We start from the raw sequence: 27657 nt of genomic DNA, 5'->3' as shown, positions 1-27657 counted from the left end.
TATATTCTTTTTCTGATTCCTTTTCATTATAGATTATTATAAGACCTTGACTATAGTTCCCTGTGCTATACAGTAGGTCTCTGTTGTTTACCTATTTTATATACAGTAGTGTGTATCTGTTAATCCCAAATTCCTACTTTATCCCTCCTCCCCTTTCTGTTTTTTTAACCATAAATTTGTTTCCTATGTCTGTGAGCCTGTTTCTGCTTTGTAAATAAGTTTATTTGTATCATTTTGTTATATCACATGTGCAAGTGATATCATATGATAGTTGTCTTTCTCTTCCTGATTTACTTCACTTGGTATGATAATCTCTAGGTCCAGCCATGTTGCTGCAATGGCCTTACTTTATTCTTTTCTTATGGCTGAGTAATGCTTTGATGCTGGTTGAGAAGTGCTAATATTTGCATTGGTGAAACTTTTATATTGTCACTTATGCTCGAATATGGAACAGTGGGATGATATAATTGCAAGGTGAACCAGTCCTCATAATCATATGCAAGTTTGTGTATATCACAAATAAAGTGGTCATTAGTATCTTTGGAAGGAAATACATTTTCATTTTGTCTGTTACTGCACATTTCTAGGCTTGTCTCTGAGAAGCAGCTCTGCCACGTGACCATAACAAGTCATTTTAGCGTATTTGTTGCTTTCATCCCTTTCCTGTAACACTAGGGAGGATGAGTAAAGGAGAGGTGCTTGGGAGAGAGCTGAAATAAATAATGCAATTCAGAATTTGTAGTTGCCTTTGGCCTCACTCAACTTCCTTTGCAGACTCCTTGGATAATTTCTACTCTCCAGCATTCCTCCTGGCTTCACTGTTAGTAGACTCATGAGCACTGTTCTCCAGTCATGTTCCACAGGAATATTTGCACCCATCACATTCCTGGTTGATGTGCTCTAGAGGTACTTGGCAACCAACCAAATTACCCCTCAATATAGTAAGAGAACAGCAGAACTTGAATGTGTTTTGAGAATCTAGATCTGAGTTGTCCAATAAAGTAGCCATTAGCCACAAGTGACTATTTAAAATTTTGTTCAAGCTGGAGTTTTCTTATAGCACAGCAGGTTAAGGATCCATTGTTGTCACTGCAGTGGCTTGGGTCACTGCTATGGACTGACCTCACTCCCTGGCTGAGGAAGTTTCATATACTGTGGGAACAGGAAAAAAAAAAGTAAGTTTATGCAAATGAACCTATTTGCCAAACAGACTCAGAGACTTTAAAAAACTTATGGTTATCAAAGGGGACAGGTGGTGAGGGGAGCGATGGATTGGGCATTTGGGATTGGTATATGCACACTGAAGTATATGGAATGACTGGTGAATGGGGACTTCCTGTATAGAACACTCTACCCAATATTCTGTGATAATCTATATGGGAAAAGAATCTAAAAAAGAATGGATGTGAGTGTATGTTTAACCGAATCACTTTGTTGTACAGCAGAATTTATTACAACTTTGTAAATAAAGTATACTTCAATAAAATGTAAAAAATTTTTAAAAATTGATTAAATAATATTAAAATTGACTTCCACAGTCATACTAGTTACATTTTAAGTATTCAAAAGCCATTAGTGATGAGTAGCTCTCTTAGGTTTTGGACAGCACTGATATGAAACATTTCAATCACTGCAGAAATGTCTGTTGGGTGATGCCATCTAGATTCACAATAGTCTCTTTGGAAATAGGGTCATAGGGTCAACTATATTTGGAAAATGCTGTGCATTTCATGATCCCATTGGAGAGTTGGGAGGCATATTTTTAAATATGTTGTAATAATTTTAAACCCAGTATTTCCCAGATTAAATAGATAAAATAATCATTTTTTTTTCTTCCTGTCTAGATTCAGGGGGGAAAAACTGATGTTTCATGGAATGTGCTTTTAGAGAATATGTTAGAGGATTTACAAAATGATTTATTACACAAACACTAGTAAGGAAACTAACTTGAATCTCATGCATGATGTGTTTACTGAATATAAAGAGGTCTAGCTTGTAAAAATAAATTTAATAACATTTTAAAGCCACATTTACCAACATATGCTGTATAGCACATAAGCAGACTAATGGAAACTCTGTACTTAGTTAAAAACTAATTAAAAAATGCAAGGCCTCTTTTTGTTTGTTTTTCATGTGGAAATCATGCAAACCTCACAGATTTTAATTTATATATAAAAGCAAAGGCTTGTTGATTATTAGAGTTACTAATGTTAGTTGGCATGCATTGATATTAACTAATAGCTGGATGTTCTGATTTAGTACTCTAAAAAAGTGGTTCATAAACAAAGGAATTTTTTTTATTTTTTATTGTATTAATTTTTTTGTCTTTTTGCCTTTTCTAGGGCTGCTCCCATGGCATATGGAGGTTCCCAGGCTAGGGGTCTAATCAGAGCTGTAGCCACCGTCCTATGCCACAGCCACAGCAACATGGGATCTGAGCCGTGTCTGCAACCTACACCACAGCTCACAGCAATGCTGGATCCTTAACCCACTGAGTGAGGCCAGGGATCGAACCTGCAACCTTGTGGTTCCTAGTCAGATTTGTTAACCACTCACCACAACAGGAACTCCCAAAAGAATTATTTTTAAAGCCACATAACTTCTAATGTGTATGGCCATGGCAAGTATATTGAATTACCATAATTGGAGTGAATAGCAATTTGTATGAATGCAGTATCATTATTGCATGACGTTGGTCAGGGTTTTGCTTTGTTCCTCTTAAGTATTAATATTTAACACATTTATAGGGTAGCTCTTAGTGATTGATTATACTGGCTGTTTATTTGGTTGTGAAAAATTGCAAATGATTTTGACATTCTGATCAGAATTTTTTGGCCTCAGTCTTCAATAAGATCAAGTTCTTAAACCATTTTAAGTTGACTACCATTTAAAGAGTTTTCAAACACTTATCTAAAGTTATTTCACTAATGAATGATAGGGTCAGGATGCAGGGAGAGCAATTCTGAAATACAGTCTATTTTTTGCCTTATATATCTGTTCAATACTGGACTTAAGCACTAATATAATATTGTAGTGTATAAATGTTCTGTAGGAAAAAACAAAATTCAGACATTTTCAAAAACAAGGGCAAATGCGGAACCCAAGGGAACAATGAGAAATTTTATTCTGATAGAGATAAAAACATCAATCCCTCCTTGGTGAGGTTAGCATTTCTGAAGACAATGTAAGACTGAGTGTGTGCATAGAATAAGCAAAAGGCAATCCTTTTGTGCATAAACAAAGCCTGTCAGAAATTGGAAGATACTACATCATAGCTAAAATTTGCCTCTTCTGTTTGGTATGAGTCATTTTGACTAGCTAACAGTCTGCAATATAAGAAGAAATAAGATATACATGGAATATCTTTACCTCTTCCATGAGATCAGAGTTATCTAGGATAAGAACTTGCCTTCACCATATATCTTCATGTATAGAAGTGAAGATGGTGTAAAATTAAGCTAAATTAAATGTACAAGTGCAATGCAACCAAGCATAAGACTATATGTAAAAGACACATGCATGTGAAAGAAAAATCCTAAGTAACAAAATACATTATACAAGGCATTTCTCAATCTACAGCATGAAAGCAATGTGTTGCCTGATAAACTCTCAAGCAGCTCATGAAAAGAGGTATTGTCATCTTCTTTTACTTATCTTGTTTATCAATTACTTTTGTTGCATTTAAAAAAATGACTGTTATCTAAATAAAAGGGAGGCATATGCACCACAAAAATTAGGAAAAACAGAAATGACTAAAGAAAAAAATAGTATTTGTCCTTAAGTTTTTTAATTTTTAATTTTTATTTATTTAGGTTTTTTAAATTGTTTTTTCCCCAATACAATTTTTTTTTCTATTGTACAGCATGGTGACCCAGTTACACATACATGTTCACATTCTATTTTCTCACATTATCATGCTCCATCGTAAGTGACTAGACATAGTTCGCAGCACTACACAGCAGGATCTCATTGCTAATCCATTCCAAAAGCAATAGTTTGCATCTATTAAACCAAGCACCCCAACCACTCCATTCCTTCCCCCTCCCCCTTGGCAACCACAAGTCTATTCTCCAAGTCCATGATTTTCTTTTCTGTGGAAAGGTTCATTTGTACAGTTTATTAGATTCCCATGTGGCTCACAACATATATTATTTTTAAAGTTGCCAAAATCCATAAAGTTTTTTTAGGGGGGGATTTTGATTAAAATTTTGCTTATCAAATGGATGAAGTTTGAGAGAATATTTCAAGTTTTCAATAATTCTCTAATTTCACTAATCACTCATTCATCCATTCATTTATGCATGTGTCCATATATGTATCAGGGTTTAAAAGCCTGTATGTATGTGTTTGTATGTTTGTCATTTCTTCTTGAATATCTTTGGCTCTAAGTATTCAAAACAATGTTTCATTATTTTAGTTGAATGTTGATGTAAACCCTTTCACACAGTTATCTTCATTTACTTGATAAAAGTAAATAATTAGTAGGGTGGGGGCAATAAATTAGGAGGTTGGCATTATCATAGATACATAATTATGCATAAAATAGATAAACACTGAGGACCTACTGTACAGCAGGGGGAACTATATTCAATATCTTATTTTAACCTGTACTGGAAAAGAATCTGAAAAAGGATAGAAAATATAAATAAATAAATAAATAAATAAATAAATATATGTATATATATATATATATATATATATATATATAAACTGAATCACTTTGATGTACACCTGAAACTAACACAAGATTGTAAATTAACTATGCTTCAATTTTAAAAAAATTAAAAATAATTAAATGTGTTATATCAGCTGCTCACCTTACCCTATAATTTTTCTTGAATCTTCATCTACTCATGACTAAGTCCTACCTCACATTATTAAAGATATTTCATTTATTATATATTGATGCCTACTTTTATGTTGTTTTGATATTTGCATCTTATTTTTTTATTTTTTTAAATTTGTACTGAGGTATGGTTGATTTACAATGTTGTGATAATTTCTACTGTACGACAAAGTGATTTATTTGTACATATACACACATCTACTCTTTTTCACATTCTTTTCCCATATAGATTATCACAGAATATTGGGTGGAGTTCTGCGTGCTATGCAGCAGGTCCCATTTGACCAGTTATTCCATATACCTCAGTGTGCATATGCCAATCCCAAACCCCAAGTCCCTCCATGCATTTTTTAAAATCATATATTTCTTGTCTCTTCAAATATGCTATGAATTCTCAAACTGGTAGCCACATATTCCACCAACTTTGAATGCCTGAAGTACAAGTAAATGCTTGGTTGTCTTTTTTACAATGAATGTTTATTGAACATTTATAAAATATAAGGTACAGTAGGAATGCAACGAGTAGATAATGCACTCTTGGATTAAAGATAGTCAATGGGTGCTTTTCAAATAATGACTCGGGTTTCTTGGATATGTTGTTGCCATAACCAACCACATTTAAAAATCTCATTTGGACAACTCAGGCAGTAGGATCACAGGCTGTGTTTATAGTGAATGTTTTAGTGAGATTCTCGGAGCATCATTGGAGAAAACAAGTTTGTATTATAATTTTTATCTCTTTTACATGTTTGCCATTTACTGATATTTTTATTTTTGCCTGGATAAATGTTGGCCTTTTATTCCATGAGCAATTATAACAAGTTGATGCTTTTTGCTTTCTTCACTCAGTCATGCTGTAGATCAGAATGAGGTGATTGCAGCAGGTGTTTTAGAGAGGACCCCTTGCGATCCCTTCTTCCCAGACAATGTGCTTATCCTGTCTCTCATGAAGTCTACCTGGCAGAGAACAGAGTCCAGCCTCTACCCCATAGCCAGCAAGGAACCTCCGTCTAATAAACCAGAGGAACTGAATCCTGTCAACCACTTCATGAGTAAGTTTGGAAGCAAATTCAACCCTAATTGAGCCTTAACATGACTCCAGTCCCGGGCAATACCGTAATTACAACCTTGTCAACACCCTTAGCCGGAAGTCCCAAGCAAGCTGCCTTTGGATCTTGACCTGCAAAAATTGTAAGATAATAAATTTTTATTCCTATATTTTAGGATAATTTCACACTTCCATAGATACCTATGCAATGGTAGACATGGAGAGTATCATCATACACATGTATATAATAAATCATCACCATCATCTACACTAATTAGTAATGGACGTGCTTGCTTATTCCAGCAGACATAAAAAAGAACATGTTTTTAAATGTACTGCAATGCCATTATTACCATTTCTAGAAAATCCAGTGAAATTATTTCAAAAATTAAGGGAAATTTTACAGATAACATAACCCCCAATTCAAAGTGGAGTGGTACCTTGGTAAAGTCACAGATTACAAATTTTCCCTAATTAATCTTTGGCCCTTAGTTCCTTTGGCTTCTAACAAGTTTTAAGCTTATTTTAAAAACAGGTGTATAATCTCTTTCACCCTAACTCATTTGCTTTTAGCAGTCCTTGGTCGGAAACTATAGTGGTATGAAAATATTTGGTGGTGACTACCAAAGATAAAATACAAATTCCTGTTGATAGCTTATTTAAAAAGAAAAAAAATCTAGAATTTTTGTACATGTCCTACAGGCACCTCTAATGATCATCAAGCATCCTGAAATTTTGGATGCCACTAAATGTGCAACACACTTCCTGGGCTGTGGCCCTAGTTCATTGAGGACTAGAATCATTAGGCATCATGATAAGTAATTTCCTACAAGCACAATTGTCTTTTTCATTTAGTACCATATCTACCTGCCTTTAGATTCTGAAAGATTCTGCTTATCAATCTTTAACCTTCTTTTCCATGATTGGTTAAAGGACACATTTACTAGGCATGACCATTTTATTCCCAGCCTCAAGTTCTAACACAGCAGCACTTCATGAGTCCCATTAATCTAGCTATGGTTGGGGTTTATCATTTCAAATTACAGAAACATCTCTTAATTCACATGTTTTATGTAACCTACAACTCAAAAATAAAAGTGTAAACAACTCAAATATGAAAATCAAGAATTTATCATTTAGAAGTTCTGTTGTGCCTCACTGGGTTAAGAACTGGACACTGTCTTCATGAGGATGAGAGTTTGGTCCCTGGCTTCACTCAGTGAGTTAAGGATCTAGCATTGCTGCAAGCTGTGGAGTAGGTCAGTAGGTTGCAGAGTGGCTTGGATCTGGTGTTGCCATCGCTGTGGTGTAGGCCTGCAGCCGCAGATCCAATTCGGCCCCTAGCCCAGAAACTTCCGTATGACACAAGTGTGGCCCTAAAAAGAAAAAATAAAGTATAATTTATTTAATTAACTGGTGCCAAATTTAGCCTGTTCACAATTTTTGACTTCCTTTGTACTGTAGGTATTCAATAGTGCTATTATTTCCAAATTAGGTTTATAAAAATACTGTCTAAAAGATAAAATTAAGTGATTTTTCTTTCTTTTACTGTTCTTATTTGATATCCATGTAACAAACTGGGGGTGTTTATTTTACTTTTCATTATTTCAACAATAAACCTGTTCATTCTCCTAAAAGTGAAAAACATAAGAAAGATCAAGATAAAAATAGTGGCTGGAAAACATTTCATTTAAAATATGACACCTGATATCAAGCCAAAAATATTTTAATGTAATATTTATTGATATATCCATTATATTCAAAATAATTACTGTAGAGTAAGTAGACATATTAAGAAGAAAAAAATGATAAAATAAAAATTCGTAGCTAAAGATTTACATTTTATGTTACTGTACTGAGTACTCTGATCTATCATTGAAATAAATGTATTTTGAACTGTTAATCAAGTTACCATGGATACCTTGAATTCAAACCACACCAGGGTCAAGAAAAAACTTGGTAACAAAAAAAAAGATATTTATAAAAAACAACTTTCTACGTGCGACATTATCAGTTTCTGGAAGGTGATCAAAATATGAAGATAAGTTTATTCAAGTCAAGGTTTTACATGAGAGGAACTTTAAGGCACTTTAAATATAGAAGTCTTGAAAAGGAAGGGTCGTGAGAAAGAGATTAAAGTCTTAGTACATGGCCTCCCTAGGATATAAGGAAGTAGAACTAACATAGAAAATAAATAATTGAGAATGAATAGGGACAGATGGGAAGGTAATGGATCCATGGAAGTAGGGAAATATGGGGATTATGAGAGTTGAAATGACTATTGTCAGAAGCTACAATGCAAAATTAATCAGAGGTCGAGCTGTTCTAAATTATAAGATGCAGGTTCTGGTTCTGTAATAGGATTAATGGAGTGGATGTAAAAATATCACTGGATTAGAGGAATCAGGGGGCCAGTGAGTGAGCCCTTCTGTAAAAAGTCATCATATTTACTGAAGTCACTCACATCACAACTGTAACAAAGGTGGAGAACATGAACTAGAACCAGAAGAATGTGGACAGGTGCATACCTGGAAAGTATGAGCTCTAAGAGGACTGTTTTTCTAAAAATGGAAATGTCATGTGTGGGAAGGAAGTAATTTGAGGGAGAAAAATGGTGGGGCAAGACCATCTGCAACATTCTCATAGAAAACAGCACAATAAGAAAGCTTAAAAAAACCGCAAAGAGCAGGTTTACTTAGTGGAGAGATCTGCCCAGGATATTTAAGAGGCAAGAAGAAAATATTCTAGCATGAAGTGACATGGAAAGGACAATGAGTTTACATGAAACAGAGATGAGGATTTTGGGGAAGGCCCAGCGGGAAAACAGAGGCTGCCTGGTTGAGTCAGGAGTATAACCACAGCTGTAATGGCTGGAGGCCCATGTGAAAACTGACACCTAATGGAATTCCTGTTTGGATAATGTAATGGATGATGGTGGAAATAATGAGATGCAATCTCTAAGTGGAACTCAGGTGTGAAAATACTTCCAAGCTGAAACAATTAAAGACAGAGACTGGTTTCAGAATTTAGATAGTATTCTAAATTAGTGCGTATTCATGGAGTCATATAGCTTGTAGTCATTAGATTAAAATCAAAATAGAATGTTAGTGTTCAGGGTGTTAGAAAGTCTCAGTAGACCATACTTCCTCCTTAAAGTATGAGAAAAAGCCAAATGAGCCTTGCAAGGTATTTAAAAAAAATTAAAAATGGATGGAACTAGAGACTCTCATCCTGAGTGAAGTAAGTCAGAAAGACAAATACCATATGCTATCACTTATATCTGGAATATAGTATAAGGCACAAAGGAACCTTTCCACAGAAAAGAAAATCATGGATTTGGAGAATAGACTTGTGGTTGCCAAGAGGGAGGGGGACGGAATGGGGGGGACTGGGAGCTTGGGGTAAATAGATGCAGAATGTTGCCTTCAGGATGAATTAGCAGTGAAATACTGCTGTGTAGCACTGGGAACCCTGTCTAGGCACTTATGATGGAACACGTAATGTGAGAAAAAAGAATGTATACATGTAAGTGTAACTGAGTCACCATGCTGAACAGTAGAAAAAAAATATATATATAAATGATAAAACAAATCAATCAGGGAGCTAAGGAAAGGAAATACAAATAAACTTCCAAAGTAACTAACCACTTTTAAGGGGGAAAATACTCTCAGTTGTTTTTTTTTGTTTTTTTTTGGCCACACCCACAGCATATAGAGGTTCCCTGGGTCAGGGATAGAATTCAAGCCACAGCTGCAGTATTACACCCTATTTCCCACAGACCTTCATCACCCACAAGGAGGTGGAGGCAGGGAAAGACCAGGGAGTTTCCCCAGGTGATGTCTGATCACAGGACATCGGCACTGGCCAATTGAAGGTGAGGGCTGGGAACCAATGAAAGCCATTCCTGGAAACTCCTGCACCTTCCCTGCCTGCAGGAGAGCAGTCTGGAAATGGGCAGAGGGAGGAGTTGCGAAGCTGGAGCAACCCCTCCCAGTGAGAAAGGTAAGACCTGCAAGGGGTGTACCTCAGCCACCCCTGTAGTTTACCTTCCAAAGAGTGGAGTGAGAGGCCAAGCTTTCATCTTTAGTCTAAAAGTTATTTGGTTTTCAGACATACTGAATTTTTTACCTACAGTTACATCCTTGATTTCTACACTTATTGAGTTTATTGCAGGGAAGTAAAAGAATATTGTCTGTGTGAACATGACTTCTTTTTGGTAGTGGGTTGATGATTGTGGCTTCCACAGAATAGTGATGATGATGATGTTGTAAACATTTCATCTATACTAATTACTATTAAAAACTCCATTTCTGGTTTTATTGTAAAAGTTTAACACACAGTCTAAGGATGTTAATTGTGTAAGTTGAGTCTTCTGCATTTTTGTTTTCATCTGGCTCATTGATCTATTAGCTTTTGAAAATGATGTGAGAAAAATTCTAAGTGCAATTGTTGCTGAATTGGTTTGTTTTTTGGTCCTCTCCACTGAAATAAAAGCTATGTGAGCACAGAGGATTTTACCTTTCATTAACCAATGTCTTCAAAGCACCTGGAAGAGGGCCTGACGCAAAGTAAGCCTTCAGTAACTATTGATTAAATTGATGTGGTTCCACATTACATGTTTTGATTCCTGCATTTCACAGTATGTATGTTTCATGATCATTTCATACTTTGATAAGTTAACACATGTCACTTCTCAACATATATTATTAATTCATGGCTTAGAATAATATTTTGTCTGGTATTGAAATTGTAATTCCCACTTGCTATTTGTTCAAAGTGGTGAACATTCAGGGGTGGGACCCGAGAATAGTCTGTCTTGGGTGCAGGCAGTAGGGGAGTGAATTGTTTGTAAAAACTTAATACACCAGTTAAAATTCAGTCTTCTGTCAAATGTCATGATAAGCAGTTGATTATAAACAATGTCAGTGATTAAGCATATCTGCTTGCCAGGGCGCTTGTTTCCCATTGCCCCTGCTGTGAAGCCTGAACTTTCTATACATGCTTATTTTCAAAATTTCTGTATTCTGTTTTCTTTCAGGGAGAAGGATTGGCTCTTTTTTTAATGAATTAAGTACCTTGTTTACTTAAAAATCCTATGTTCATAATAATAGGGCTGGATGAATTGTCAAAAGCTTAATAGACCTATTATCTAAAACACATAACAAGATACAGACTATTAACAGCAAGCCAGAAGTGTAACATCCCATTGCAGCCAATAATCTCCATCCAGCAGAAAGAATGGACTTGATCACCATGAACTCATTTTATTGTGATTAATCTTGACGTGGGTAGGATCTTACTATGTATACTTTTGTGTTGGTTTTGCTCATATCATATTTGTGAAACATCTTTGATGCAAAGAGTTGTAATTCATTAATTTTCATTGGCATATGTGATGATAATAATTTATCATACTGTAGAAAGATGTACTTGTTGTTTCTGATTTGCATTTTCATTAATAATACTTCTATGAACAGTCTCATATGTGTACTTTCATATAAATTCATGTACAATTCTTTTGCATATATTATCCTGATAATCTTTTGCTACATCCTGATTCAGCTTGAGTAAATTCCTCCAAATACCTTTCCAACTGATTATCTCAATTATACTCCCACCAGTTATTTCTGACAAAGCAGTTTGCTTTACATTATTGTTGTTGCTATTCTCAATCTTTTAATATTTTCTGTGTTAGTGGTCATTTGTTAGAATTGCATGGTAGTTTTAATTTGTATTTTCTTGATGATCAATGTTGTATAAGACACTTAGGTCTGAGATAAATATTAGTTAGACCTGGAGATAGTCACGTGCCTTCTATTCTTGAGTTTGAGTACTGGGTTCACCTTGTTAGTGCTTAAGTTGGGTTGGGGTTTTTTGTTACAATTACCTTCAAGATCAGAAGCTTCAACTTCCTCTGGACTTATCTACTGCTGAAGGTAAGGGCTGGTGTGTTGGAGAGTTTTACTCAAGTATCTTCGTCTACCATGACCAAAGTGGTTTTTTTTTTTTAATTTTCTAATAAGACTAAATGTATTCAATACCCTAGTAAAAGTTTTGCTTATAAGTCTTTAAAACCTGTCTTCTTCACATTGTAACAATACAGTCCTGGTGCATTCTTAAGTTCAATACTCTGACAGAAGTGAGGATGGAAAGAGTGTCTTAGAATTTCATAAGATGTATGTTTATCTGTCAATATCTATTAGTGTTCTTTTCTGCCTTGGATAGGTTTCTTGTTTGCTTTGCATTTTCCCATTTCTTTCTGTGTTTGTGATTCTTCCCAATGGCCCATAGCTGTGGTTCATCAGTTTTTTTATTGCTTTCTATATTCTGTTGTGAGTATACCACAATTTATTCATTTACTCTAATGTTGATGAACAGTTGGGTTGTGTCCAATTTCTGGCCATTGTAAATGATGATGTTAAGAATATTCCTATGTATGTTTTCTGAGATGCACACTCCTTTTTCTAAGGCTTGCAGCTGGAAGTAGAATTGCTAAGTTGCAGGCTATGCATATATTGAACTTTAAAGATACTGCCAATGTGGTCTTCACAATTTTTGTCTGATTGGTGTGACATCCAGCAGAGTATGAAAGTCATCATAGATCCACAACCTCACCAACACTGATAATTGGCAGGCTTTCATGTTAGCCAATCATTCTATGATACAGTGGTGTCATAGTGTGGGTTTGATCTGCTTTTGCCTTGTTATTAAAGAGCTTGAGTATGTTTTAATGCACTTATTGGCCATTTGGAGTTCAGCTTTTGCAAACTTTGTTCATTTGCCTTGTTATTTTATGTACTAAGTTCTTTATATGTTCTGTATAGTCAGCATTCTTCAGCTTATTTTTTATAGCTTTTAAAAGATTCTAATTTTAATATATATACGCTATGTCAGTGTTGCCTTTGACATTATGTTTTGTCTTAGAAATCAGTCTCTTAAAGTCATGAAGAAAATCTCATATTATTTTTTAAAGATTTTATGTATTTGACTTTCACATTTAGGACTTTAATCTACCTGGCATTGATTCTCTCATAATCATATGAAGTACGGGTCCAATTTGATTTCTTTTTCTTTGTATGGATAGTCAGATTTCCTAGCACCAAGTATTACAAGTTCTGTGATTTTCCCACTGTCTGTTAGGCCACAGTGTCCATATCAAGCTTCTATGTATGTGTGAGTTTAATTCTCAAGCCTGTTCCTCTGTTCTGTTTGCCACATTGTCAGTACTTGCAGAAACAGCATAATTTTTTTTTTAAGAGTCACAAATGGCCAATTTACAGAATCTCTATGGCCTTTAAAGCCAAACCATTTCCAAAAGGATAAGCCAGGTAGGGCAGAAACAGAGAGCCATGCACACCACAGGCCTGCCTAGACCTCAAGAGTCATAGGAAGTGGCCAAGTTGACATTTCACTTGTGCCATCTCTTCCTTTTTCAAACTCTCACGTAGCCCTGAGCTAGACTGATCTAGGACACAGATGGCAGTGTTGCTGCTGGGAGAGACATGAGGAGGGGCAGGTGCACAGAAGGACTAGTGGAACTGGGGCTGAAGAGCCCAGAGGATGCGCAGGGCTGGGGATGTGGGCTAGGAGGGTATAGACCAGCGGACAGGGCTTCGAGAACAGGGCTGAGGGGAGGCACCTGGAGACTGGAGTCCTGGGCCTGAAGAGGCAGAAGGACGAGTGGGATGGGGCCAAGGGACACACAGGGCTGAGGGAAAGGTGTGCACAGTGCTGAGGTGCCAGTGCTCAGGAGCATGGCCTGAGCAGGCGTGAAGGGCAACTGAGAGTAGGACTGCTGAGGAGTCCTGGGACCCTGCGTTACTGCCATGAACCCTTCCAGGGAGCAGCAGGTGGACAGACAGGAAGGGCTCCTAGAGCTTGTCTTCGAGACACCCCAGTGCCCCTAGTGCTCAGCCACCCCCACAGGACGCCTTCCAGACCACTCCCCCAGCATGCTCATCATTCCAGCCCTAAGCCAACCAACTGGACTGTGCGGCCACAGAGGACTCTTCCCCATTCGCATCGGTTGCAGAGGAAAAAAGTTTAGGCTTCAGATTCTAGATGTAGATACACCTTAGCCTTCTCATCTACTAGCTGTAGAAGCCTGGATCTCAGTTTCCTTAGCTATAAAACAAGGATGCCACCTCCCAGACCTGTCAGGAAGGTGAAGTGACCTTGCCTGAGAAGCACACACAGTCCCCGTACAGAGTCAGCGGTCCGTAATTGGCTTCTTTCCCCTCGCCCCACCTCTCCCCATGCTCCTGGACTTGGGAGGGGGTGGCGGAGGGCCTTGCTGACTCACTAGGACAGGCAGCAAGAGTCAGGGCTCTGGAGCATCCGGGGTGGAACAGGGACACCCCCCCCCTGTCAAATCATCCTGGGCCGGGTCCCTGAGGTCTTGATGGGCACAGGGTCCCGCAGGGTCAGGGAAAGCTGGCTCTGTTAGTACCTTTCTCACCGCCTTCGGAGAGGAGTGCTGGGCGGCGCTGCCCAGGGCAGGGACAGGGTGCAGGGTCTCCCCGCCGGCTGCCTGGGGCAGGCTGGCTGTGGTGTTCTTGTCAAGAGGAAGAGCTGGCTTTGGGCCTTCAAGTGCTGGGGGCTCATCTGCAGCCTGCACAGGGTCCACCCGGCTCTGGGGCTGGATGGGCGCTGGCTGCGGCTCGATGTAGTTGATCTACCCCACAATGGTTTGCTGAAGGTGCTGAGGGGGCTTGGTCTGACTCAGCTGCAGGCTGGGCTGCTGAGCCTGAAGGAGGAGCTCCAGGTCCTTCTGCATCTCCTGCAGCTCAAACTTGTGGTGCATAGTGTCCACATTCTGGGCACAGGCAGGCCCAGGAGGGCCCTCCTGCTGACCGGGAGCCAGGTGCTGGGATGGAGGCAGGAAAGGGGGTGGCTGCTGCGGGGAAGGGGTGGTGGCAGGGGTGGCGGTGGTAGCTGCTGCTGTGGCTGCTGCTGAAAGTGGCTGAGCTTCAGCTCCGGGTGGTGGCCAAACTGGAGGTGGACAGAGGGTGTGTGTGAGGCAGGGTGCGTGTGGGTGCCCTGCTGAGCATCCTGGGGAGGGACGACGCACACGAGCTGGAGGGCCGGCGGCTGCCCCAGCCGCTGGGACCTGCTCTCCAGCTCAGCAGGAGGGCTCCATGTCCAGCCAGGGCTGCAGCAGCTTGGGAGAATGCGGATGGCAGGGCAGGTCTTTGTTTTTGGGCAGGGACCCCAGCTGCTGGGGCATCTCAGAGGGCGGCCTAAAGCTGTGGGCTGGGTGCAGTCTGGGTGGGGGACCTGGCCTTTGAGGGAGGGCGACACTGGGGGGCAATGAGAGCAGCAGACCGATGAGGAGCACAGGGCTGGAGACTGGAACTTGTAGGAGGGGTGGCTGGGAGTCTCTTGCGGAGCAACTGGGGACTGATGGCTTTGACAGAAAGATGATGGACCCTGGAAGCCTCCATAAGCAAGAAAATCTGCCTGTGACAGCTGTCTGCCGTCTGTAGTTATACAGCCAAGGGAAGCCAGCTGCTTAGTCCAGAAGTTAGGCTCCCACATGAATCTGATTCTCCAAAGGGAGCCAGGGTCTGTGTTACATTTTGCCTCCAGCAGCAGCTGCATCTGAAACACAATTGCCCCGACTGGTGATGGAGAAGGTGGCGTTCTTCTTACCAGCTCTTTGCTGAAGAGGAAGGGGACACTGGTCTTGCTGCAGAGAGCCCAGTTAATGAAATTCTGAGAAACATCATACTTTTTCTGTTCTTCAGTGGCATTTTGACTGTGGTTCAGCCATTGAATCTCCATAAAAATTTTAGAATTAGGAAATAAAAACTATTCATTATATTGATTTTAAAATAAAATGTACATAGTGTACTGACATATATCCAGCCATCCTATTAATGTCTTTCTAACTCTAATTATGATTCATTAGTTATTATTAACATAGTTGCATTGGGTGTTTTTATGTATGCAGCCCTATAACCTGTGATTAACAGTTTTTATTTTTTTCAAATTCTATATCTTTTTTTTCTCATGAGATTTTGGGCTTATCTGTTGCAACACCTGGTTTCCTTAGCTAATATAAGATATGATATTTACTGGATCTAGTTAGATTTTGGAGGTCGTGAAGAATATTTGGCTGAAAATTGGCCCTAACTCATGAACTCAGTAATATAGAATAAGAGAAAATTTAGCTGCTGCCTGGCTGTTGTTCATGCTGTTGTGTAGATGCTTTTGCTGATCCAGCAGATTCAGAGGACAACTGCTATTTCTCTGCTGGATCAGGATTCTAATTGGAGTCTGTAGAAATCTCCAATAAGAGAAGCATATCATAGAACTCTAGTTTATGGAACAAAGCTATGCTAAGATCCATTCTTCTTGTGAGAAATATTCTTAGACTCCTCTACTTGTGCAGCAAGACCCCTTTAACATGTAGAAACGTACAAATGAACAGTGTTGGATTCTGTGTCCTGGACCCATAGAAAGATCATAATGAGCAATTGACTCAGGAAATCAAATCTGTTCTGACTTAGAGTTTGTCTGGCCTCACTCACTGTCATCTGTTAGAAAAGAAATGCTATTCTATTTTACCTGCACACTCAGGCATGGGCCTGAAGGCTAGTGGAGATGAATCCCTCAAGTGGACAAACTTTGTACAGTGTATCTTGAAGAAGTGCCCGAGGTGCAAATATGCGATGACTGATGGCAATGCCTAACCACATGACAGGAAGGTAAGGACAATTAAAATAATGGTTAGTGAGATCCTTGTAAAGGATCCAGGTTTTATGTGCCTAGAAATTTCAGGGTCAAGATCAGGTGAGATGAAATGTATATTTTTTTCTGGTGTGAATGCTCACAAAAGAGTATGTATGGCAGAAGAAATTCTCAGTAATCAGAGAGGCAAATTGACCCATCCTGGTCAGCTTCTTTCACTGATTATCACAACATCAGATCAATATGTTCACAAGGTAGCTGGGCTGAAGATCATTCTGGGGTCAAACAGCTTGGCCTTCACCCCACTGAGTCTAAATGGATCACTGCCATTGATGGGATGTAGTCTCAAATTTTCACAAGTCACTATTTTTACCTGTTATAACACTGTTTCCCTGGAGGATTGGGCAGTCACCCAGTGGAAGTTTATATTTAATGCCCTTCTTTGCTAAATAAACTCTCTTTTCACTTGAATCAAATTATGCTGGATATGGGTATGTCTTCTCTGACCTCAGAGAAGACACACCCATTATCATTGTGGATTTACTGAGTGTATGATTCACTATTATGAGGTCATGCATAAATTGCTTTTTTTTTTGACCAACCATTCCATTTTACAGTAACATCAATAATGCAATTAATATGTATGACAGAGTGGCTCTGGTCTGGGGAGTTAGTGTGTCTTAACATAGTTTTCTCTAAAACTGTTTGCATGTAAATTTGAAGTGACCTTTTGAAGATTCAGTAATGGCATCTCTACAAGCTGTAAGCATATTGTCCTACAAAATGTGGTAGCATTTCTGCCTGGATACAACATACTGTTCTGGTACTGAAGATTTGTAAGTGGTCTTCTCTTACAATCCACTGCAGATTTTTGTTTTCCATCACCAGGAATTTGTACTCCTCTGCTTTAAAGGTAAAATTTACCCAGAAACAAAATATTATTTCCACATAGTCCCTGTGCCACTTTGGGTCTCAATACCATTGAATCAACAAGGAAAGAATATGCTTATCATACTTTGCAGTATGTTTAATCCTAATTATTAAGAAAAAGGAGGTAGAGAGGAATGCGTTTTGAAAGCATGGGCTCCTTAGGTTTAACTGATCAACTCCTTCATAACTTGTGATAATAGAAAAAAGCAGAAACACTAATGGCTGAAAGCACTGGGTAATAAAATTTCAGGTGCTGAGGTGCTGACTAAAGGAAAGGGCAACATGAAATATGTGGTGAGAAAAAACATTACAAATATCAACCCATAGCCCTGTGAACTGAAATTCAGGCTTTAGTAACTGAGTATGTCTTCTTCCCTTCAAATACATCTATATTTGGACCTGTAGTTACATTTCCCTGTGATTTTCCCCTAATATGGTGGTTAGGAATGTTTTCTCTTTCCCTTATTATGGATATAAGCTTTGCTCTTTTATTCCCTAAATACTTTATATATAGTACATTTTGGATAACTGACTTATAAATTGGTTTTCTATGTACAGAAATGTAAGGCAGAATCTAGACTAAATAAGCAGAGAATAAATGTCTCTTTGAGATGGGTACCATGACTGGTGGTATGTTAGTTATCCTCTTTGGCTTTGTCTTCTGGTACTGATGGACATTTATTATGCATAGAAAGCTATGAATGGAATTTTAGTAGCCAGAGTGATGGAGTTTGATGGATATGTTGATTGACACTCATAGCCTTTCTTTTGCCTTGTATTTCTAAGATTGGGATGCTAAATATTTCATGTTTTGGGACACCCTTAAAGTTAAGAGATTTGAGTGTAAATCAGGTATCAATTTATAAGTTAGAAGTGAGGTAAATCTATACTTGTGGAGCATTATTGGCAGATAAGTTTGCTCTGACAGAAATGAATGTTAAGAGAAGCTAGAATTCATGTTTTAATGTTTAATTACCAATCTTACGTTCCAAGAAAACCATGGCTGTGGCAGCACACTTAAAAGAGGCAGAAACTGTTTCCTAAACCCTGGGATACAGAGTAGTGTCCTGGCTTCTTGATATTAACTATAGTGTTGTGACATTAAAGCCAAACTTTGTGCTAGTACATGTATTTATTTTATTTTATTGGTGTACAGCTGACTTACAGTGTTGTATTAGTTTCAGGTATAAAGAAAAATGATTCAGTTATACATATACATATATCCATTTTATCCCATATAGGTTATTACAGAATTAAATAGTTTTCCCTATGCTATATAGTAGGTGTTTGTTAATTATATATTTTTTATATATGTGTATATGTTATACATATCCTCCCAATTTATCCCTCTGGCCACCACAGTTTCCCCCAGGGTAGCCAAAAGTTTGATTTCAAAATTTGAGTTTGTTTTATAAATATGTTGTTTTATTATTTTTATTCCACATTTAAGTGATATATTTGTCTTTGTCTGTCTGACTTACTTGACTTTAGCATGATAATTCCTAGGTCCATCCATACTGCTACAAATGCCATTATTTCATTCTTTTTATAGCTGAGTACTATTCCATCGTATATTTGTAGCGCATATTCTTTATCAATTCTTTATCCATTTATGCTTCTTCCATGTCTTGGCTATTGTAACTAGTGCAGTGAACTTATGGGTGTATATATCTTTTTGAATTATAGTTTTCTTGGGATACATGCTGAGGCGTGGGATTGCTGGGTCATGTGGTAGTTCTATTTTTAGTTTTTTTAAGGAACTTCCATTCTGTTCTTCACACTGGTTATTCCAATTTACATTCCCACCAATAGTGTAACAGAGTTCCCTTTACTCCACCCTCTCTCCAGCATTTATTGTTTATAGACTTTTTGATGATGGCCATTCTGCCTGGTGTGAGATGATACATGACTGTAGTTTTGATTTGCATTTCTCTAGTAATTAGTGCTGTTGAGCATCTATGCATATGATTATTGGAAATTTGTCTCCCTTGGAGAAATGTTTTTTTAGATCTAACCATTTTTTGATTGGGTCATTTGGTTTTTTCCTATAAACCTGTGTGAGATGTTTGTATATTTTTTTGAGACTAATCCTTTGTCAATGGCTTCATTTGCAAATATTTTCTCCCACCTTGTAGGTTGTCTTTTTGTTTTCTTCATGGTTTCTTTGGCTATGCAAAAGCTGTTAAATTTAATTAGGTCCTATTTATTTATTTATTTATTTATTTTCCTTATTCTAGGAGGTGAATATGAAAAGATATTGCTGTTATTTACATCATTGAGCGTCCTGCCTATATTTTCCTCCAGGAGTTTTATGGCATCCAGCTTTATGTATTATGGTCTTTAATCCATTTTGAGATTATTTTTAGTATGGTGTACTAACTTCATTCTTTTATGTGTAGCTGTACAGGTTTCCCACCACTACTTATTGAAGAGACTGTCCTTTCTCGATTGTATATTCTTGTGTCTTTTGTCATAGATTAGTTGACCATAAGTGCCTGGGTTAATCTCTGACCTTTATATCCTCTTCCACTGATCTATATATCTGTTTTTTTGCCAGTACAATAATATTCTGACAACTATAGTTTTGTGGTATAAGTCTGAATTCAGAAAGCGTGATTCATCAGGATTGCTTTGGATACTCAGGGATTTTGTGTTTCCATACAAATTTAAATTTTTTTATTCTATTTCTGTGAAGAATGCCATTGGAAATTTGATAGGAATTACATTGAATCTGTACCTTGCCTTCAGCAATATAATCATTTTGACAATAAGGACTCTTCTAATTCAAGAGTATGGTATATCTTTTCACCTGTTTGTGTCTCTTCAATTTCTTTCATCAGTGTTTTATAGTTTTCAGAATATAGGTCTTTTTTCCCCTCTTTTGGTAGATTTGTTCCTAGATATTTTACTGTTTTTGATTGGTTGGTAAATGGAATTATTTTCTAAATTTCTCTTTCTGATGTTTCATTGTTAGTGTTTAGAGAGACTTCTGTATGTTAATTTTTAATCCTGCAATTTTACCAAATTCATTGATGAGCTCTAATATTTTTCTGGTAGGATCTTTAGTATAGTCTATGTATAGTAACAGGTCAGCTACAATTAGTAATACTTTTACTTTTTCCTTTTCATTTAGGATTCTTCTATTTCTTTTCTTCTCTAATTGCTGTGGATAGAACTCCAAAACAATGTTAAATAAAGTGGTGAGAGCAGACATCATTGTCTTTTTCCTAATATTAGTTGAAATGCTTTCAGATTTTCACCATTGATAATGATGTTGGCTGTGAATTTGTCATTATATGGCCCATTATTATGTCAGGGTAGGTTCCCTCTATGCCCCCATTCAGAAGGGACTTTGATTGTTTCGAAAGTTTTTTCTGAAGCTATTAAGATGATCATATGATTTCTATTCCTCAATTTGTCAGTGTGGTGTATCACACTGATTTGTGGATATTGAAGAATCCTTGCATCCCCAGGATAAATCCCACCTGATCATGATGTATGATCCTTTTAATGTATTGTTGGATTTGTTTGCTAATATTGTGTTGAGGAGTTTGTGTACATTTCATCACTGATACTGGTCTGTACTTTTCTTTTTTTGTGGTATCTTTGTCTGGTTTTGATATCAGAGTTATCATGGCCTCATAGAATGATTTTGGGAGTGTTACCTTCTCTGCAATTTTTTGGAAGAGTTTCAGAAGAATAGCTGTTAAATGTTTGATAAAATTCACCTGTGAAGCCATTGCTTCCTGGAATTTCTTTTCTTATAAGTTTCTAAATCAGAGTTTTAATTTCAGTACTTGTGATTGGCCTATTCATATTTTCTATTTTTCCTGGTTCAGCCTTGGAAGGTTGTACCTTCATAAGAATGCATCCATTTTTTCTAAGTTGTCAATTTTATTGGTATGTAGTTGTTTGTAGTAGTCTCTTTCTATCTTTTGTATTTCTTTGGTGAAAGTTGTAACTTCTTTTTCATTTCTAATTTTATTGATTTGAGCCCTCTTCCCTATTTTTGTTGATGATAGTGCCTAAAGTTTATTTTATCTTTTCAAAGAATCACCTTTTAGTTTCATTGATATTTTGTATTTTTTTCATCTCTACCTCATGTATTTCTGCTATTTATGATTTCTTTCCTTCTACTAACTTTGAGGTTTTTTTCCTCTAGTTGCTTCAGGTGTAAGATTAGTCTGTTTATCTGAGATTTTTCTCATTTCCCAAGATAAGATTGTATTGCTATAATCTTCCCTCTTAAAGTTGCTTTGGCTGCATCCCATAGATTTTGGATCTTTTGTTTTCCTTGTCATTTATCTCTTGGTATTTTTAAATTTCCTCTTTAATTTCTATACTGATCCATTGGTTGTTTAGTAGCATATTGTTTATCTTCCATGTTTTTGTGTTTGTTGATTTTTTTTCCTTGTAGTTGATTTCTAGTCTCATAACATTGTGGTCATAAAAGATGTTTATTGTAATTTCAGTTCTCTCAAACTTAAGAAGGATTGATTTTTGGCCCACGATATGATCTATCCTGGGGAATGTTCCATGTGCACTTAAAAAGAAAGTATATTCTGCTTTTGGATGGAACATTCTATAGATATGAATTAAGTCTTATCTTGTCAGGTGTATTTCCTTATTGATTTTCTTTCTGGCTGATATTCTTTCTGGCTGATCTGACCATTGATATGAATGGGGGTGTTAATGTTTCCCATTATTACTGTATTTTGTTGATTTCTCCTTTTATGGAATTTAGCATTTTCCTTTTGTATTGAGGTGCTCTTATGTTGGGTACATATATATTTATAATTATTAAATCTTCTTCTTGGATTGATCCCTTGATCATTAGGTAATATCCTTCTTTGTCTCTTGTAACATGCTTTATTTTATAGTCCATATTGTCTGCTATGAATATTGCTACTCCACCTCTCCTTTGATTTCTACTTGGATGGAAGATCTTCTTCCATCCCCTCACTTTCAGTCTCTGTGTCCCTAGATCTGAAGTGGGTCTCTTGTATAAAGTATAAATGTGGGTCTTATTTTTTGTATCCATTTAACTAGTCTGTGTCTTTTGGTTGGAGAATTTACTCTATTTACATTCAGTTAATTATGGATATGTATGTACTTCATGCCATTTTTAAATTGTTTTTGAGTTTGTAATTTTAGGTCTTTTTTCTTCCTTTTATCTTTTGTCCTCTTGTGATTTGATGACTGTCTTTTGTTTTGTATTTGGTTTTCTGTGTGTGTGTGTGTGTGTGTGTGTGTGTGTGTGTGGTGTGTGTATCTGTTGTAGTTTTTGGGTTTGGTTCCCATTACATTTTCACATGTGTGTGTGATGTTTTTTAAAGATTTTTATTTTTTCCATTATAGTTGGTTTCAATGTTTTGTCAATTTCTACTGTACAGCAAAGTGACCCAGTGACCCACAAACACACACAGGTACATTCTTTTTGTCACATTATCCTCCATCATGTTCCATCATAAGTTACTAGATATAGTTCCCTGTGCTATACCCATTAGATTTTGATGTAGCATACAGAATTGCTTTAGGTTGCTGACCATTTAATTTCAAATGCATTTTCTTTTTTCTTTTTGTCTTTTTTTTTTAAGGGCTGCACCCACAGAATATGGAAATTCCCAGGCTAGGTGTTGAATTAGAGCTCTCTTCTCATGATTGCTCATTTTGAAATCACATCTGTCTGTATATGATTCCTTCCTTTTAATTTTGTTTGCCTTTAGCAGTGAGCTTTCACATTTGTAATTTTCTTCTTTCTAGTTGTGTCCTTTTCTTTTCTCACTAGAAAATTCATTCAATAGTTGTTGTAAACTTGATTTGGTTCTGCTGAATTTTCTTTGATTTTCTTGTCTGGAAAGCTTTTATCTATCAAATCTGAATGAGAACCTTGCTGGGTAGAGTATTCTCGGTTGTACATTTGTCCCTTCCATCATTTTAAATATATCATGCCACTCCCTTTTGATATGCAGAATTTCTGCTGAAAAAAAATGTATTCATAAGCTTACAGGTGTTCCCTTGTATGTTATTGTTATTTGTTGCTTTTCCCTTGCTGGTTTTAAATATTTCTTCTTTGTCTCTAATTTTTGTGAGTTTGATTATTATGTATTTCAGTATGTTCCTCTTTGAATTCATTCTGTATGGAACTGTCTGTGCTTTCTAGACTTGAGTGAGTGTTCCCTTTCCCATGTTAAGGAAATTTTTGGCTCTAATCTTTTGAAATACTTTCTTGACTCCCTTTTTCTTTCGCTCCTCCTTCTGGGACCCCTATAATATGAATGTCAGTACATTCCGTTTTGTTGGAGAGAGCTCTTAGAATATCCTCATTTCTTGTAATTCTTTTTTTTTAATATTTTTTTATTTTCCCATTGTACAGCAAGGGGGTCAGGTTATCCTTACATGTATACATTACAATTACATTTTTCCCCCACCCTTTCTTCTGTTGCAACATGAGTATCTAGACAAAGTTCTCAATGCTACTCAGCAGGATCTCCTTGTAAATCTATTCTAAGTTGTGTCTGATAAGCCCAAGCTCCCGATCCCTCCCACTCCCTCCCCTCCCATCAGGCAGCCACAAGTCTCTTCTCCAAGTCCATGATTTTCTTTTCTGAGGAGATGTTCATTTGTGCTGGATATTAGATTCCAGTTATAAGTGATATCATATGGTATTTGTCTTTGTCTTTCTGGCTCATTTCACTCAGTATGAGATTCTCTAGTTCCATCCATGTTGCTGCAAATGGCATTATGTCATTCTTTTTTATATGGCTGAGTAGTATTCCATTGTGTATATATACCACATCTTCTGAATCCAATCATCTGTTGATGGACATTTGGGTTGTTTCCGTGTCCTGGCTATTGTGAATAGTGCTGCAATGAACATGCGGGTGCATGTGTCTCTTTTAAGTAGAGTTTTGTCCGGATAGATGCCCAAGAGTGGGATTGCGGGGTCATATGGAAGTTCTATGTATAGATTTCTAAGGTATCTCCAAACTGTTCTCCATAGTGGCTGTACCAGTTGACATTCCCACCAACAGTGCAGGAGGGTTCCCTTTTCTCCACACCCCCTCCAGCTCATTTCTTGTAATTCTTGATTCTTTTCCACAGCAGTGATTTCCACCACTCTTTCTAGCGCACTTATTTATTCTTCTTCCTCAGTTATTCTGCAGTTGATTCCTTCTATAATGTTTTTCATTTGTTCTTGTACTATTCATCTTTGTTCTTTAAATCTTCTAGCTCTTTGTTAAACATTTCTTGTAACTTCTTGATCTGTACTTCTTTTTGGCTGAGAAGTTGTATCATTCTGGCATTATGCTGAATTCTTTTTCTGGTAGATTGTATATTGCCTTCATTTAGTTGTTTTTGTGGGTTTTTAACTTGTTTCTTGGCTAAAACATTTTTTCTGTCACCTCAATTTGTCTACCTTTCTGTCTGTGGTTGCCTTTTCACAAGCTGCAGGGTGTGTTCCTTCTGCTTCTGGTGTCTCCCCCTGGTGGGTGAAGTTGGTCCAGAGGCTTTTGGAGGCTTCTTGATGGGACACACTTGTGTCTCTCCACTGGTGTGTAGAGCCATGTCTTGTCCCTCTAATGGTCAGGGTGTTGTCAAGGAGGTGTTTAGAGGTGGCCATGAGCTCAGGACAACTTTAGAAGCCTGCCTGCATTTAATATGTTTTTGGTACAAGGGCTACTAACAAATATGGATACCTGTCACTTCTTCCCTCAGTGTATGCTGGCTGTTTTTCCCTTGACAATAGATGTGACTGACATTGTGGTGACAAGAGCCTGCACTGGCTATCAAGTTGGGCTTCCTCTCTGCTTTGTGATTGTCACTGCCCTATCAGGGGCAGTGTCTGCTCCCTAGTTATTGTAGTAGATGCCCCAGACTTGTTTCTGTGCTGTGTTTCTCCCCTGTGGTAAGAGGTAGGGATAGGTAGAATTAGAGTGCTTGCACTAGGAGAGAAGCCCCTGAGCATTCCTCTTCTGGAGTGTTCACCTGTGAGTGTGTTCTGTTGTGTCACTTTTCACTTACTGTGTGGGTTGACAAAATACACTATTGTTGCCACTGCTATGCTGGCAGTTGGACTTGGTGTATCTCAGGCATTGTTTTCACCAGGCCATTGGCACCCATCCACTGATGTCAGATCCAAGGACTGCAGTAGTAATGTCCCTGCACCTGTTATGGGAGCTATGGAGGCAGCTCAGACTGACCCTGGCCTGAACCAACCCCCACATTTATGTGTCCACAAAGCCCACAGATGCTAAAGCCAGACCTGTCTCAGCTGCAAAAGCACTTGTCCATTGGGTTGTTCTACAGTCACTGGATTTAGAAGGCTGTCAGTGGAGGTGTAAATCTGCAGTTCCTACAGCTGGGAGGAGAGATTTCAGTTTTTTTCATTAGTCACAGGACTCCTGGGGCTCAGATGCAGTTTCAGCCCCACTTGTGTGTGTGGTCAACTCACCAGAGACTGCTCTCAAGGCAGCAGAAGCACAGGAGCCTATCCAGAAGAGAGCATTGGGGGCAGTGATCAGAGGTTGGGGAAACACTCTGGAAGGAAGGGGAATAGTAGAGTCAGGGGAGAGCAAATCTTCCCAGAGAAGAAATGGGTTCTGGAGATTAGGTACATGTGCTCACTTCCAAGGAAAGGGGCAGAGTGGAGTGATAGCCACATGCATTTAACTTCTCTATTTTTTTTAAGAATTCTGCCAACATCTAATTTATCTCTCTGCCCTGCATAGAATCTTTCTATGCAGATATTGTTTATTGCTCATGTTCTCATCATATAAAACACACACCCACATGTTTAGAAGTTGTGTATAAATTATATGTAGGATTTTTTATTTGTCCTAGTTTTTGAGAACATTTATATTAATATTTAATTATATTATATTATATTTATATTTATATTATATTATATTATATTTATAATTAATATAACCTTTTCTACAATAGTCAGGAAAGACTAGTTTATGTACTCATTAAAAAGACAACCATGACATCTACTTCTCACCAAAATGTAGTAGCAGGGTAAGATTTACTGTCCTGTCTGAACAAATAAAACAGTAGGCAAAATATATGAAACAATGGCTCCCAAGACATTAGGCATCAAATGAAGGAGAGTAGTTTCTGAGAAATGAAAACCAAAATAAATTCTATTAATTCCCTAGCTACTGCCTGAGGACATTTCTAGGCTATTGCTTGGCTCAGGCATCAGGAACCCAAGAAGAGCAAGAGAGTATACCTTACTTAAAGAGATAAGAGATAGGAATCTAGACAGGCTATGGTGGCAAGAATTCATAGGAAAGACTATCAGAAGATTTCTTTGTGGAAAGAGAGCCCTAGACATCTTCTAAGAATCCCCTCAAGAATTCAACTAAGTACTGATGAGTGCATGCATGGGAGGAAACTACTGAAGGATATCAAGATAATTGCTGAGCCTGGTAGGGGAAATCAACCCCCAAGTCTCACAAAGGGCCAGAAATTCTGCCTGCTCTCACCAACCATATTGGCAAACCTGATCTTTCATGAAGTATCAGGTAGAATATTCAGAAGGTCTTGCCTCAGTGACAGAGAGGAATTAAGCCTGGACTAAACATTCCTCTGTCCCTGCCCAACACAGTATTAAAGATTTGAAAATGCTGAATGATTTTTAAGATGTTATGACATCAAGACAAAGCTTAGACTATTTGTGAGTGTAAAAATTATCCATCACCCAAAAAGGTAAAATTCACAGTGCCTGGTGTCTAATCATATTCACTGGCCATGCAGAGGTGCAGGAAACAAGGTCTGTAATGAAGAGAAAATACAATTCTTAGTCATTAGGGAAGAACAAATTAAAGCTACAATTAACTATCATTAGACTATTAATAAAGTAAAATATTAAAGTGACTCACCCTACCAAAAGTTGGCAAGGATATGGTGTGATAGAAATCTTAATGCACTATTGGTGAGAATGTAAAATGCAGCAAACACTAAAAATCACCTTATGAGTTTCTTCAAAATGTCAACAGATATCTACTGTCTTCTATATCAGCCATGAATTTCAAAATAAGTTGAAATCAGTAATTATTCTGAGTGAAAAGAGCCATATAAGAAAGGTTGAACATATTGTATTATTTAATTCATCTAAATATTCTAGAAAATGTCA

General features: G+C 37.5%; 1 pseudogene; it reads right to left on the bottom strand.

Moving 5' to 3' along the window:
• Positions 1–14214: 14214 nt before the first annotated feature.
• Positions 14215–15677, bottom strand: LOC106505110 (annotated as a pseudogene).
• Positions 15678–27657: the final 11980 nt, after the last annotated feature.

The sequence above is a fragment of the Sus scrofa genome, unplaced genomic scaffold (assembly GCF_000003025.6).
Source record: "Sus scrofa isolate TJ Tabasco breed Duroc unplaced genomic scaffold, Sscrofa11.1 Contig245, whole genome shotgun sequence".
NCBI lineage: Eukaryota > Metazoa > Chordata > Mammalia > Artiodactyla > Suidae > Sus > Sus scrofa.
Note: the sequence above shows the minus strand (reverse complement) of the source record. Positions and strands in the feature narration are given on the sequence as shown.